The 6,000-nt window shown below is 33.7% G+C and overlaps 1 pseudogene; it reads right to left on the bottom strand.

Annotated features, from left to right (window-relative positions):
• Positions 1-6,000, bottom strand: part of LOC107570808 (teneurin-2-like) — a 99,598-nt pseudogene that overhangs the window by 17,091 nt on the left and 76,507 nt on the right.

Here is a 6,000-nt window from a genome sequence, read left to right as displayed (position 1 = left end):
AAAAAAAAATAAAAAATCTTACTGACCCCAAATGTTTTGAATGGTATTGTACACAGACGTCTGATTTGTTGTAGTAAATCCGTTTACTTGAGTGAACCAGATTAAAGAAACTATTCACCAATTCCAGTCTCTGTGTAGAACAAACGCTGGTGGAATTTTGTATCTTTTATATAAAAATCGAAATACGTAAGTTTAATGTCACCCAAATCAAGAGTCATTTGCTTAAAAACCCTCATTGTTTTTGAGACAGAACTTACGGTTGTGATTCAATTAGAATGTTATAATTTGATATTATATATTGCCCTCTAAATGACATAATCGATACATATCATGCATTGCCCCTTAAAGAAGTTACAGTAGTTACCTACTTTCATCAGCAACCAGTAGTATATAGCTAACTACTTTTTCAAAAGAGTTGTCTGATTTTAACTACTTTAAATTATGAGAAGCTTTTAACTTGACAAGTTTCACTTTGTTAGATAGTTTTTCCAACAATAGCCTGCATAAACTCAAGCTGAGCAGAGACTGTTACAGTTTTTGATAAAAAAATGGTCTAGAATGAATGAATGAATGTAGTAAGGGAAGGAAAGAATCATGACACATTTTTTCCGGGATTTTTTGATGAATATGAAGTTTGAAAGAATGCCATTTATTTAAAATATAAATGTTTTGTAACATCCTGAACTCTTATGTCATATACATCATGTAGCTTTGGGATGTCTGACATGTTTTAGTAAATTGGTTCATTTGGATGAACCAGATAAAATAAATCATTCACCAATATCAGTCTCTGTGTATAATCAACTCTCTGGTAGAATGTTACATCTTTTATATTGAAATAGGAATACATAAACTTTTCTCTTCAATTTTAACCCAATTGATTAAAACCCCTCATTGTTTTTACTGCTGTGATTAAGATAAATTATATAATCTGATACATACCACACACTACCGTTCAAATGTTTGGGGTCAGTGAGACTTTTTAATGTTTTTAAAAGTAATTTATGCTCACCAAGGCTGCATTTATTTAATCAAAAATAGAGTAAAACAATAATTATTACAATTTAAAATAACTGATTTCTACGTGAATGTTTTAAAAATGTTTTAACATGATCCTTCAGAAAGAAAGAAAGTGCTGCTTAATATTTCTTGTGGAAACCATGACACATTTTTTCCGGGATTTTTTGATGAATATGAAGTTTGAAAGAATGCCATTTATTTAAAATATAAATGTTTTGTAACATGAATATTTTTATTGATTAATATAATGCATCCTTGCTGAATAAACATTAAGTGACAAAGTGACGTGACATGGTTTCCCATACTAGGAATTAGTGCTCTGCGTTTAACCCATCCAAAGTGCACACACACACAGCAGTGAGCACACACACACCCGGAAGCAGTTGGGGGTTCGGTGCCTTGCTCAAGGGCACCTCAGTCGTGGTATTGAAGGTGGAAGAGAGCGCTGTACATTCACTCCCCCCACCTACAATCCCTGCCGGTACGAGACTCGAACCCGCAACCTTTGAGTTACAAGTCTGACTCTCTAACCATTAGGCCACGACTTCCCCCAAGTAAACATATTAATTACTTAAAAAAAAAATAAAAAATCTTACTGACCCCAAATGTTTTGAATGGTATTGTACACAGACGTCTGATTTGTTGTAGTAAATCCGTTTACTTGAGTGAACCAGATTAAAGAAACTATTCACCAATTCCAGTCTCTGTGTAGAACAAACGCTGGTGGAATTTTGTATCTTTTATATAAAAATCGAAATACGTAAGTTTAATGTCACCCAAATCAAGAGTCATTTGCTTAAAAACCCTCATTGTTTTTGAGACAGAACTTACGGTTGTGATTCAATTAGAATGTTATAATTTGATATTATATATTGCCCTCTAAATGACATAATCGATACATATCATGCATTGCCCCTTAAAGAAGTTACAGTAGTTACCTACTTTCATCAGCAACCAGTAGTATATAGCTAACTACTTTTTCAAAAGAGTTGTCTGATTTTAACTACTTTAAATTATGAGAAGCTTTTAACTTGACAAGTTTCACTTTGTTAGATAGTTTTTCCAACAATAGCCTGCATAAACTCAAGCTGAGCAGAGACTGTTACAGTTTTTGATAAAAAAATGGTCTGGAATGAATGAATGAATGTAGTAAGGGAAGGAAAGAATCATGCCTCACATTTTTCCCAAAGAGCTATTCGCTATTCAGCCTCAAAGGCAGCATAAACACTGCCAAAGCTCTCTGAATATGGTGATAAAGCAGACTATGCCTTGTGTAATTAAGGTGAGAGATTCAGAGGCAATATTAACGGCGCTCTCTGCTACTCAGAGAAGACGGCATTCGACAGTAATAAACTAGCTGTCTATAGCCTCAGGTGAGCTCTCACACACACACACACACACACACACACACATGTCTCTTCACGAAGCGTCCACTAAGAGCATTTCATCACTCAAAAAGATTGGTCTGGCACAGTAAAGCCAACAAACCCATCAGACGTTTTGGCATAACTGAGATGGGATTAATCAGTGATGTTGTAATTCATCCGTCTGGATCTCAGAGTGATGTGACAGTGTCATAGAGCCATTATGACAAATAGCCAGAGCTTATGTACACTGATGATCTGATGACAAATGCTGAGCTCGAGGGAAAATTCTGACATATGCTTCACAAATCTATAACAGCATCACAATTGTAGCATGTAGCAAGTCAACTATAAAACTTACAGCAAATTATAAATAAAAACTGATTAAAAACTACTTAAAATAAATCCAGTGGCTCACAGAGTTTATTTGTAAGTCACAGTAAATACAATTAAATATAAAACTAAAGCATGAAATGACATAATAATGAAGTTTGATATCAATTACTGATTTTAATTAGCTTACAAAAATGACAGGTTGACAGGCCATGTTCATCTACAAATAAAAGATGCATATTTTATATTATTATTAATATGTATACATTTATATAATATTTTGAATAAAGAAATAAGATATAAAAATGTTACTTTTTTATTGCATAATACAAATTCATTATAAATTATAGTACAGTCATTTTAGTGGGTGGATGTGCTTACTTGTCTTAAAAATAATGTCACAATGCATACAATTCTAATGGTTCTAAAATAGGCTAAATATAATATCTTATTCATTTGTTTTGCTTTATTTATTTGTTTTACTATTTTTTGAAAAATAGTCTTTGACCATTTGTGAGAAGAATCACAAATATTCCAGCAAATGGCATGCAAATCTCTTTGAATTTAGGCTGCGTGTCCACCAAAGCGTCTTTAGCCAGCTGAAAACATCAGGTGCTCTGTTGAAAATGCCCAGCTGTGAGCGCTTGAGAACGCAGTGTTTTTTTCAGTTGAGACGCTGTGGTTTCTATGATACGGAATATCCGCTGAAGTACATGAAAATGTTTTCGCAAATGAAATGTTTCTCCAAGCATTATTTTTCATAACAATAATATGGTAGTCTGGCAATTCCTTCTGGTAAAGACATAAACACTCGGAGACAAGCAATATTAACTTCTCCGTTGTTGTTCAGTCATAGTACAAGCAAGGTGTGATGGTTGGTCAGTATTAGTCCCGCTCCTCCTCCACTGTGATTGGTTAACTGAACTTAACTGAAAAGTGACAGTGATAAACGCTGCATTTTACCCAAAGTTGAACATTCTTCAACTCTTGGTGCCGAGAAAAAAATGACCGAGCACTCAGCATGAAAAAGACGCTCAGCATGCAGCGGTTTAAAATACGTGTCCCATTGAAAACAACTGGAAAAAATACGCCAGCCTCTGGGAAAAAATGCTTTGATGGACACTCGGCCTTAGAAATGTGGAAGGTGTTAAGATTTAGTAAGCAAAATGTTATTATACAACAGCTTTTTTTGCATGACTACAAAAATATTTTGACAAATGCTGCAAAGTGAAACATCCTTTTTTAACGCAAACATTCCGGCAGTGTCACAGTAAATGGTACCTTTAGAACAGTCTGTGCCGTGGAACCCTGGGAAGCAATGGCACGCTCCTGACATGCACTCTCCGTTGCCATGGCAATTCTGGGGGCACTCTTCCACTGAATCTGAGATGACACATAAGAGACGCGTGCATTTTACAACCCTCAGTTATTAATGGGGACAGTGGAACGTAACGTTCACAAATTCAGGAGACCTTTAAATGCTGCTGTCTGACAAAAAAATAAATAAAATGCTGAAGTGCTATGAACTGTCTTGCATTTTGTGAACTTTCAGCCAGCATTATTGATTCAATGCCAATGTGTGAATTACTGTGACACATTTCACTACAGCCTATTGGGAAATGTAACACTATCACTGTGCTAAATGCTAAAATAAATGATGCTTTTCAAATCAACAGTAGCCATCAACCGAATAAGATGCATAGACCTTCATATAGTATGTGATCAGATCAAAGAGGCCTCAAGAGCACAATGTGTGTGTGTGTGTGTGTGTGTGTGTGCGTGTGTGTTTCTCCACAAACTGAATTATTAATCATACATACTGTTATTAATATAGTGGACCCAGAAAATATCTGGACACTTGAGCTACACTTAAAAATGTATGAATGTCATTGCATTAGATAAATATCAAAGTGGCATCTGTAAACAAATAATGATACAGCTTTTCTCCAAACTATTTTCACTTTTCTGAATTATTTTTGCAGTGAATTGTAAACAACTGATCTCAAGGTGATTTTGAGTAGATGTATAAAATAGTTTCTTCTCAAGTTCACACAGGTGTTCTATGAGAGCAGCTGCAGGTGCATTTCTTAAAATGTTTGACTAATGCTTGACAACCAGAAAGTGTGCAAATACATTTAAGTGTTTTTTTATTAAACCAAACACATTTCGTTTGTGAAATTTTTGAAAAGCGTGCTTGTTCTGTCTTTCTTTAAAATAAATACCACTTCGTTTGATACTCTGTTATCTAATGCAAAGGCATTCATTCATTTTAAGTGGCTTAAGTGACCAAACACTTTTAGCACTTTTAGCACTATCTTTATGGATTTATTCAGACAGCAGACAGCCAGCAAAAATGTGTGACATATCATACTCAAATAGTTTAGTTGTTTGTAGTCTTAACAGCAAAAATAAAAATAAACAAACAAACAAATAAAAAATACAGTTTAAAATTGTGGGGGTTAAAATGCACCAAGCCTGCATTTATTTGAACAAAAATACAACAAAATATAACACTGTGAAATATTTTTACAATTTATGATAGCAGTTTTCTACTTTAATATATTTGATATACATATATTAAAATATAATACATAATGTAGAAAATATTCCTGTTATGACACATATGAATTTCTTATTAAATTTTTTAATTATTATTACAAAATTTCTTATCATTATCAATGTTGAAAGCAGTTTTTCTGATAAAAAATAGTTTTCGTATAACAAATACTCACATTACTGTAATCAAGTAGCTTTTATCAGAATTTACTTTTTTATAGAAATATACTTTTTTCGAGTAGTTTAAAAACTGTTTACTTTTACTTGAGTACATTTTAAGTGATGCATCTGTAGCTTTTCTCCGCTATTTTCCCTCCGTTTGTGGTCGTTACATGCTTTTTTACATTTTATTTTTACCCATCAATGTGATTAGATAGGAAGAAGGTAATCGGTATTGTGACTCTTCAAATCAAATTGTGCATAGAAAACTTTAACCACAGCTGGTGATAAACAAGCATGGCTGCTGAAAGCGGATTCTTTAAGCATCAGTTCAGTTGAGTTATCAGCACTAAAATGCTTGGAAATATGGAAAAACAGATTACCATGGCTTAATGTACTGAAATAATGTACAGTTTCAGTATGCACTTTATTGATGATTTGTGGCATTATTATACTGCAGCTCGTTAATATACAAAGCTGTTTGATCCATTTGATACAATCTGCCTTCATTTAGCAAGTGCACTCAAGCAAAACATTTTTTTCAAGTTCAACACTTTTTGTTCCATTC

This window comes from Sinocyclocheilus grahami, unplaced genomic scaffold (assembly GCF_001515645.1).
Source record: "Sinocyclocheilus grahami isolate Dianchi unplaced genomic scaffold, SAMN03320097.WGS_v1.1 scaffold1508.1, whole genome shotgun sequence".
NCBI lineage: Eukaryota > Metazoa > Chordata > Actinopteri > Cypriniformes > Cyprinidae > Sinocyclocheilus > Sinocyclocheilus grahami.
This window is presented reverse-complemented; position numbering and strand designations above follow the sequence as displayed.